The sequence below is a fragment of the Theropithecus gelada genome, chromosome 11 (genome assembly GCF_003255815.1).
Source record: "Theropithecus gelada isolate Dixy chromosome 11, Tgel_1.0, whole genome shotgun sequence".
NCBI classification, from domain to species: Eukaryota; Metazoa; Chordata; class Mammalia; order Primates; family Cercopithecidae; genus Theropithecus; species Theropithecus gelada.
In genome coordinates, this window is record NC_037679.1 from 118,618,340 (window position 1) to 118,629,291 (window position 10,952).

Below are 10,952 nucleotides of genomic sequence, written 5' to 3' on the forward strand. Positions count from 1 at the left end.
TAAGACAAGATTTTATCCGTTCTTTCACATTGGTTTTATTGTGAGCCAAGGGGAAAAAACATTATTCTAAACTCTTCAGCATTTTCCCTTTTAAAATAGTGAGACCATGTCAGAGTGAAAATAGCATGATTTAACAAAAGTCATACAGACAATAACACCAGATTTGTATAGACATATATAAAAATAATCACCACCCCAAAAAACAGTATCAAACAGAGAGGTTAATACATTTGAATGTTGAGATTTAGCAAACCATGAATCTATGGAATTAAAGCCATATAGCATCTCTAGAAGGTGTTTCATTTTATTGTTCCAAGTTAGGCTGCAAAAAGACAGAGGGATTAATTAAGTCCCATATTGGACAAGACTAGAACATGAATTAAAAGGCTCCTAACTGTAAATCCACAAGGAGCACTTACCAGCTGAAGGTCACGCTGCTGGTCACACAGCTTCATTACTCACTTTAAACTGTAACCTAACTAGACGGTGGTGAGTCAGGTTTGTTTCCTTTCCCTTCTCCTCTGGCATCCCTGGGGGGCTTCTCAATTCAAAGAAACTCCAGGAGAAACAGGCCACTTACTGTGAATAATCTGAAACAATCTATAAGTTCAAAAGCAGTTGAAATTCCTAGAAGAGATTGAATGTTATAAGAATAAATGGGTTAGTATTTTAAAGACAAAACTGCCCTTGTTTAATATCAAGAGAATATTAGCGGGACACAGGTTTTACTGTAACTTTCATTATTTATGTAACTGTCTATATTCACTCTACACTTCAGGAAATGGAGCCCATGCATTCATAGTCCAAGTAAATTTTGAAACAGTCTTTTTTCTTTCTTTTATGTCTTTCTTTTTTCTTTTTTTTGAAGGTAACAATAGCAGCGTTTGTAAGTGGTAGTTTTCTAGTTATGCCACAAATAGGCCAAATACGCAGTATGCTTTCGTAGAACACCTAGACAAATTCAGTCTATTTCTCCAGGAGGGCAAGATTATGTGTATTAAGACACATTTCTTTAATGCAAAAGCAGAAAATTTGTAAGTTATCAGAAATAAGAAGAGTGTTATACATGATGGCTGTAGGGAAAGAAAAAGGAATTGTTTTTTGCACCAGACTATTATAACTTAAATATTTTGTTTCAAATATATCATCTTTTAAAAAATTGTGATGACACCCTGCTGAGCCTCAGATCTACTTCCAGTCATAGAGACAGACAATTGCATGTTTGGAACTTCTTTCAAGAAACTTTGGCTTCCAGGAACACCATCAAAGTTTTGCCCCCACAGGAATTAACATCTTTGAATACATATCATCATTGAAAGAGAGAAAGGAGAGAAAATGTCACATTCTATATTTATTTTAAAATTTGTATAATGAAAATACTGTTTCTCAAGACAACACATGGAACTCAAAAAAAGTTACATGCAAGTAGAAGCCAAATCAGAGAAATATGTCAAATTTAATTCATCTCAGTTCTAATATATATTGAGCTCTTTACTTTGTAAAACACAATGTTAGTGGAAAGGCAAGTAAAATACAATAGCTTCTCTCAAAGAGTTTGTAATCTCATTGAAGTATATAAATACTAATAATAAATCAAAATGCTAATTTTACAGAAATGTAAAAAAGTATTTAAGAACGTAAAGGAGAGATTTTTCCATCTAATTGAGTGTATCAGAAAAAGCTCTAAAGACTGAGCAGTAATTTAGAGGATACATGGGATTTCAACATGCAAAAATAACAGAGGGGGCCTGGGTCAGGGGAGAATGAGCAAATGACCAATGGGAAAAATTCTGTTTAGCAACAGGGTGGAGTCAGTCTAGTTTGGTTGCCAGAGGATAGAGAAAATAAGTGTGGGGAAACAACTGTAAAGGTATTTGGGACCAAATCTGGCTTTGAACATCTTTCCACAGAGTTTGTCCTACCTCAGTGGGTCATCTGGAGCCTGTGTTTTGGGCAATCTCATGGAAAGCCATTATCTCCCATGTATAGAATATTCCAGACTGGGTATGGAGGTACCCAGTTTGGGGTCTGTTAGAAGAGCCTTGGAGTAAGATAAAAAATGGCACGAAGTAGGGTGATGATGATAAAATAGGTGGGTCTAAATGATCTTGTGTGGGTAACATTGGTAAAAGTTTGCAGCTAGTAGACATGGGAGACAAGAATAAAGGAGAGGTTTAGCAAGCAGTTGTGAAAGTGAGTCTGGAACCTGGGGAGAAGGAAGGGTAAAGCGAGTCAGCTAAAACTTTCTCCATATAAACCATATGTTTTCTATAGGAATCTTGTTTTCTATCTGAATATTCCATCAGAGGTTATTATATAGCACCACAAAGCAACCTGAATGGTGCATACCATGGGTTTTAAAATGAATCTCCTCATGATTAGTAGTCTATTGATAGCATAGATTGGTTTCATACATGAAGCTTTTATCAAAATTATGGATTTGGCTTTGTAACTTTACCACAAGGTCATGGAAGGAAATTGTAATTTTTCCTTTTTACCTTCATGTCATTGTGAGCTTGATTATTTTACGATATATGACAAAAATAGTTTATTTTAACAAATATTAATTTGAAACACTCCCAGATGCTCTGTCTTAAAATACAGTGTGAGATCTAAAATGCAAATCACATGTTTTTTTTTTCTTTTTTTTCTTTTTTTTTTTTTTGAGACGGAGTCTCGCTCTGTCACCCAGGCTGGAGTGCGGTGGCCGGATCTCTGCTCACTGCAAGCTCCGCCTCCTGGGTTTACGCCATTCTCCTGCCTCAGCCTCCCGAGTAGCTGGGACTACAGGCGCTCGCCACCTTGCCCAGCTAGTTTTTTGTATTTTTTTTTTAGTAGAGACGGGGTTTCACCGTGTTAGCCAGGATGGTCTCGATCTCCTGACCTCATGATCCGCCCATCTCGGCCTCCCAAAGTGCTGGGATTACAGGCTTGAGCCACCGCGCCCGGCCTCTTTTTTTTTTTTTTTTTTTTTTTTACTATGCTTTAAGTTCTAGGGTACATGTGCACAATGTGCAGATTTGTTATGTAGGTATACAAGTGCCATGTTGGTTTGCTGCACCCACCAACTCGTCATTTACATTAGTTATTTCTCCTAATGCTATCCATGCCCCCTCCCCCCACCCCGGACAGGCCCGGGTGTGTGATGTTCCCTGCCCTGTGTACATATGTTCTCATTGTTCAGTTCCCACCTATGAGTGAGAACATGCAGTGTTTGGTTTTCTGTCCTTGTGACAGTTTGCTGAGAATGATGGTTTCCAGCTTCATCCATGTCCCTACAAAGGACATGAACTAATCGTTTTCTATGACTGCTTAGTATTCCATGGTGTGTATGTGCCACATTTTCTTAATCCAGCCTAATATTGATGGGTATTTGGGTTGGTTCCAAGTTTTTGCTATTGTGAATAGTGCTGCAATAAACATACGTGTGCATGTGTCTTTATAGTAGAATGATTTATAATTCTTTGGGTATATACCCAGTAATGGGATTGCTGGGTCAAATGGTATTTCTAGTTCTAGATCCTTGAGGAATCGCCACACTGTCTTCCACAATGGTTGAACTAATTTACACTCCCACCAACAGGGTAAAAGCGTTCCTGTTTCTCCACATTCTCTCCAGCATCTGTTGTTTCCTGACTTTTTAATGATCACCATTCTAACTGGCATGAGATGGTATCTCATTGTGGTTTTGATTTGCATTTCTCTGATGACCAGTGATGATGAGCATTTTTTCATGTGTCTGTTGGCTGAATAAATGTATTCTTTTGAGAAGTGTCTATTCATATCCTTTGCCCACTTTTTGATGGGGTTGTTTGTTTTTTTTCTTGTTAATTTTTTTAAGTTCTTTGCAGATTCTGGATATTAGTCCTTTGTCAGATGGGTAGATTGCAAAAATTTTCTCCCATTCTGTAGGTTGCCTGTTCACTCTGATGATAGTTTCTTTTGCTGTGCAGAAGCTCTTTAGTTTAATTAGATTCCATTTGTCAATTTTGGCTTTTGTTGCCCTTGCTTTTGGTTTAGTCATGAAGTCTTTACCCATACCTATGTCCTGAATGGTATTGTCTAGGTTTTCTTCTAGGGTTTTTATGGTTTTAAGTCTTACATTTAAATCTTTAATCCATCTTGAGTTAATTTTTGTATAAGGTGTAAGGAAGGGATCCAGTTTCAGCTTTCTATCTATGGCTAACCAGTTTTCCTAGCACCACTTATTGAACAGGGAATCCTTTCCCCATTTCTTGTTTTTGTCAGGTTTGTCAAAGATCACATGGTTGTAGATGTATGGCATTATTTCTGAGGCCTCTGTTCTGTTCCATTGGTCTGTATATCTGTTTTGGTACCAGTACCATGCTGTTTTGGTTACTGTAGCCTTGTAGTATAGTTTGAAGTCAGGTAGCATGTTGCCTCCAGCTTTGTTCTTTTTGCTTAGGATTGTCTTGGCTATACAGGTGCTTTTTTGGTTCCATATGAACTTTAGTTTTTTTCCAATTCTGTGAAGAAAGTCTTTGGTAGCTTGATGGGGATGGCACTGAATCTATAAATTACGTTTGGCAGTATGGCCATTTCCATGATATTGATTCTTCCTATCCATGAGCATGGAATGTTCTCCCATTTGTTTGTGTCCTCATTTATTTCGTTGAGCAGTGGTTTGTAGTTCTCCTTGATGAGGTCCTTCATATCCCTTGTAAGTTGGATTCCTGGGTATTTTATTTTCTTTGTAGCAATTGTGAATGGGAGTTCACTCATGATTTGGCTCTCTGTTTGTCTGTTATTGGTGTATAGGAATGCTTTTGATTTTTGCACGTTGATTTTCTATCCTGAGACTTTGCAGAAGTTGCTTATCAGTTTAAGGAGATTTTGGGCTGAGACGATGGGGTTTTCTAAATATACAATCATGTCATCTGCAAACAGAGAAAATTTGACTTCCTCTCTTCCTAATTGAATATCCTTTATTTCTTTCTCTTGCCTGATTGCCCTGGCCAGAACTTCCAACACTATATTGAATAGGAATGGTGAGAGAGGGCGTCCTTGTCTTGTGCTGGTTTTCAAAGGGAATGCTTCCAGTTTTTGCCATTCAGTATGATATTGGCTATGGGTTTGTCACAAATAGCTCTTATTATTTTGAGATACGTTCCATCAATACTGAATTTATTGACTGTTTTTAGCATGAAGGGCTGTTGAATTTTGCCAAAGGCCTTTTCTGCATCTATTGAGATAATCATGTGGTTTTTGACTTTGGTTCTGTTTATGTGATGGATCACGTTTATTGATTTGCGTATGATGAACCAGCCTTGCCTCCCAGGGATGAAGCCAACTTGATCATGGTGGATACGCTTTTTGATGTGCTGCTGGATTCAGTTTGTTGGTATATTATTGAGGATTTTCACATCAATGTTTATCGGGGATATAGGTCTAAAATTCTCTTTTTTTGTTGTGTCTCTGCCAGGCTTTGGTATCAGGATGATGCTGGCCTCATAAAATGAGTTAGCGAGGATTCCCTCTTTTTCTATTGATGAAATAGTTTCAGAAGGAATGGTACCAGCTCCTCTTTGTACCTCTGGTAGAATTCGGCTGTGAATTTGTCCGGTCCTGGACTTTTTTTGGTTGGTAGGCTATTAATTATTGCCTCAATTTCAGAACTTGTTATTGGTCTATTCAGAGATTCAACTTCTTCCTGGTTTAGTCTTGGGAGGGTGTATGTCTCCAGGGATTTCTAAATTTCTTCTAGATTTTCTAGTTTATTTGCAGAGAGCTGTTTATAGTAACCTCTGAAGGAAGTTTGTATTTCTGTGGAATTGGTGGTGATACCCCCTTTATCATTTTTTTATTGCATCTATTTGATTCTTCTCTCTTTTCTGTCTTGCTAGCAGTCTATTTTGTTGATCTTTTCAAAAAACTGACTCCTGGATTCTTTGATTTTTTGAATTTTTTTTGTGTCTTTATCTCCTTCAGTTCTGCTCTGATCTTAGTTATCTCTTGTCTTCTTCTAGCTTTTGAATTTATTTGCTCTTGCTTCTCTAGTTCTTTTTATTGTGATGTTAGGGTGTCGATTTTAGATCTTTCCTGCTTTCTCTTGTTGGCATTTAGTGCTATACATTTCCCCCAAACACCGCTTTAAATGTGTCCCAGAGATTCTGGTACATTGTGTCTTTGCTCTCATTGGTTTCAAAGAACGTATTTATTTCTGCCTTCATTTTGTTATTTACCCAGTAGTCATTCAGGAGCAGGTTGTTCAGTTTCCATGTAGTTGTGCAGTTTTGAGTGAGTTTCTTAATCCTGAATTCTAGTATGATTGCACTGTGGTCTGAGAGACAGTTTGTTGTGATTTCTGTTCTTTTACATTTGCTGAGAAATGTTTTACTTCCAATTATGTGGTCAATTTTAGAATAAGTGTGATGTGGTGCTGAAAAGAATGTATATTCTGTTTGTTGATTTGGGGTGGAGAGCTCTGTAGATGTCTATTAGGTCCGCTTGGTGCAGAGCTGAGTTCAATTCCTGGATATCCTTGTTAGCCTTCTGTCTGATTGATCTGTCTTATGTTGGCAGTAGGGTGTTAAAGTCTCCCATTATTATTGTTTAGGAGTCTAAGTCTCTTTGTAGGTCTCTAAGGACTTGCTTTATGAATCTGGGTGCTCCTGTACTGGGTGCACGTGTATTTTGGATAGTTAGTTCTTGTTGCATTGATCCCTTTACCATTACGTAATGGCCTTCTTTGTCTCTTTAGATCTTTGTTGGTTTAAAGTCTGTTTTATTAGAGAGTAGGATTGCAACCACTGCCTTTTTTTGCTTTCCATTTGCTTGGTAGATCTTCCTCCATCCCTTTTTTTTGAGCCTATGTGTGTCTCTGCATGTGAGATGGGTCTCCTGAATATAGCACACTAATGGGTCTTGACTCTATCCAATTTGCCTGTGTCTTTTAATTGGGGCATTTAGCCCATCTACATTTAAGGTTAATATTGTTATGTGTGAATTTGATCCTGTCATTATGATGTTAGCTGGTTATTTTGCCCGTTAATTGATACAGTTGCTTCCTAGCATCGATGGTCTTTACAATTTGGCCTGTTTTTGCAGTGGCTGGTACTGGTTGTTCTTTTTCTTGTTTAGTGCTTCCTTCAGGAGCTCTTGTAAGGCAGACCTGGTGGTGACAAAATCTCTCAGCATTTGCTTGTCTGTAAAGGATTTTTTTTTTTTCTCCTTCGCTTATGAAGCTTAGTTTGACTGGATATGAAATTCTGGGTTGAAAATTCTTTTCTTTAAGAATGTTGAATATTGGCCCACACTGTCTTCTGGCTTGTAGGGTTTCTGCTGAGAGAACCACTGTTAGTCTGATGGGCTTCCCTTTGTGGGTAACCCAACCTTTCTCTCTGGCTGCCCTTAACATTTTTTCCTTCATTTCAACCTTGGCAAATCTGATGATTGTGTGTCTTAGGATTGCTTTTCTTGAGGAGTATCTTTGTGGTGTTCTCTGTATTTCCTGAATTTGAATGTTGGCCTGCATTGCTAGGTTGGGGAAGTTCTCCTGGATAATATGCTGAAGAGTGTTTTCCAGCTTGGTTCCATTCTCCCCATCACTTTAAGGTACACCAATCAGACATAGATTTGGTCTTTTCACATAGTCCCATATTTCTTGGAGGCTTTGTCAGTTTCTTTTTACTCTTTTTTCTCTAATCTCACCTTCTTGCTTTATTTCATTAATTTGGTCTTTTATCACTGATATCCTTTCTTCCACTTGATCAAATTGGCTACTGAAGCTTGTGCATGTGTCATGAAGTTCTCATGCTGCGGTTTTCAGTTCCATCAGGTCATTTAAGGTCTTCTCTACACCAGTTATTTTAGTTAGCCATTCGCCTAACCTTTTTTCAAGGTTTTTATCTTCCTTGCGATGGGTTAGAACATGCTCCTTTAGCTTGGAGAAGTTTGTTATTACCAACCTTCTGAAGCCTACTTCTGTCAACTCGTCAGAGTAATTCTCTGTCCAGGTTTGTTCCATTGCTGGTGAAGAGCTATGATCCTTTGGAGGAGAAGAGGCACTCTGGTTTTGGAATTTTCAGCTTTTCTGCTCTGGTTTCTCCCTATCTTTGGGGTTTTATCTATCTTTGTTCTTTGATGTTAGTGACCTACAGATGGGGTTTTGGTGTGGATGTTCTTTTTGTTGATGTTGACACTATTCCTTTCTGTGTGTTAGTTTTCCTTCTAACAGTCAGGTCCCTCAGCTGCAGGTCTGTTGGAGTTTGCTGGAGGTCCACTCCAGACCCTGTTTGCCTGGGTATCACCAGCAGAGGCTGCAGAACAACCAATATTGCAGAACAGCAAATATTGCTGCCTGATCCTTCCTCTGGAAGCCTCTTGCCAGAGAGGCACCCGCCGATATGAGGTGTCTGTTGGCCCCTACTGGGAGGTATCTCCCAGTCAGGCTGCACGGGGGTCAGGGACACACTTGAGGAAGCAGTCTATCCATTCTCAGAGCTTGAATGCTGTGCTGGGAGAACCACTGCTCTCTTCAGAGCTGTCCGACAGGGACATTTAAATTGCAGAAGTTTCTGCTGCCTTTTGTTCAGCTATGCCCTGCCCACAGAGGTGGAGTCTAGAGGCAGTAGGCCTTGCTGTGCTGTGGTGGGCTCAACTCAGTTCAAGCTTCCTGGCCACTTTGTTTACCTACTCAAGCCTCAGCAATGGCGGACACTCCTCCCCCAGCCAGGCTGCAGCCTAGCAGGTTGGTCTCAGACTGCCGCGCTAGCAGTGAGCAAGGCTCCATGGGTGTGGGACCCACTGAGCCAGGCATGGGAGGGAATCCCCTGGTCTACTGGTTGCTATGGCCATGACAAAAGTGCAGTATTTGGCCAGAAGTGTATCATTTATCCAGGTACAGTCTGTCATGGCTTTCCTTGGCTAGGAAAGGGAAATCCTCCAACCCCTTGCACTTCCTGGGTGAGGCGATGCCCTGCCCTGCTTCAGGTTGCCCTTCATGGGCTTCACTTGCTGTCCAACCAGTCCCATTGAGATTTACCAGGTACCTCAGTTGGAAATGCAGAAATCACCCGTCTTCTGCATTGATCTCACTGGGAGCTGCAGACTGGAGCTGTTCCTATTTGGCCATCTTGGAAGTCACTCCAATTGCATGGTTTTAATACCAGCTTTTCTTTTACTCACTGGCATAGGGAAGACCCTGGTTGCCTATCTCCCTTACATGCTTAATGACAACTTTTCAAAAATTGGGTTTCTAGATATTATTCCTCTGACTTTGTGGTTTAGTCGGGTGAGAGAGTATAGTTTGACAAAGGTTATTCTTCAACATAATGCAGTACTCAAGTATTTTAATAATTAAAAGTTAATTTCAATGAGCAAACACCTCTTTTAAAATGCAAAGTTTTTAAAAACCTTTGGAGAATTAGTTTTATCAGGCATTTATATATTCATATGAATTAACCTAATGACCTAATGTGTCAGGCCTAGCTGATATAGTGGAAGTAGAAATTTTGGTGGGTGAGGAGCTACAGCAGAACTAATTGATTTTAGCATACAAGACGAGAGACAGGTCTAGGTAGGAAACAGGAAAGCACAGAAACAGAGGGAACTGAGAAGCTAAGGAGGGAAGGAAACAAGAGGAAAGAGAAAAGAACACAAGGAAAAGTGTGAAGTCTCCTAAAATGCATTTTACTCTCATCTGTTTTTCTCTCTATGTAAATGGATTGTAGTTGAACTGGTTACTTACCATAGTACATAGCATGAATATCCCATTTTTAGGTAGAAAATTTAACCAGGAATGTTAAGATGGGCTTATTGTCAAAAAGAGGATTATAACAAATATTATCTAAGAAACACAATGTTAGCAGTTAGTCTCCAACATTTTGGAGAGAAATAAAAAAACTCTGTGCAGCAGGCTAATTTATTTAGTAATGTATGTAGGCTTGCAGTGTACAGTTACTGTCTAGTGGCACAGCAGGGGCCCATGTTACTGAGAAAACATCCATGAGGACTCCTGAGGTTAACCTATGGCAAGAGGGATGCCTAGGACACCTCATCAAACATTGTTAACATTTTTCAGGCTTTGATAATCCTTGTTGTGTGTTCCAGAACAGAGTGCTAAGGTCTCTGGCAAACATTGTTCAACTGTTTCATTTGGAAAAGCCTTTCAGTAGCTACATGTGCAAATGGGTTTTCTCTTATTTAGGCAAGAGTAAATTCTGTTAAACCTCTTAATTTCATAATAGAATGTTTATTTTCCTACCTGTTTAGTGTCCAAAGGATCTGCCCGCAAATCAACAATAAAGTTACCATCATTCCAGGCTTTCATTAATGAGAATAACTTACTTGTCTCATACTCTGTGCCTATCAAAGGCCATGGTGGGAGAAATGGTTTTTAGGGACACTCACTTGAAGGATAATCTATGAAGTCATTCCTTTAAAAATTCCCAAAATCTCTGAGTTATTATTATCAACAGATGACCATGTATTTTGAGCACATCACCTCTGCCTTCAACAGAATGGCCTACATTGGATTGGATTTTACTGTAAAGTTTTTAGCTTTCAACAAAGTCACCTAAAGCATGGGACTCGTGTAGGGGCTGTGTAACTGTGTGCATGAGAACATCATTCATTCTTCTGCCCTTAAGAACCTGTTACTGATGTTTATGTTCTTGCTTCTATTGATCACATCTGGCAGAAATATATATTTTCACCACATTTGCACCATTTAGTAGAGAAAGGACATTCCCTATGCTAAAAATTCTTTTTGTTCCAGTTTTGTATTTTTTGACAACTGAATAGGACTCTAGAAACCATTTGGTAAGCTTGTTTCTGGTCTGAGTTCCTGGAAACCATTTGGTAAGCTTGTTTCCAGTCTGAGTTGCATAGCCAATAATTAAGTGACCTTCAGCAAATTATTTAATGCTCTACCTCAACTCATTCTTAAAAAATTTCATTTTAAGAAATTTTCAAGGCCAAGGCAGGCAGAT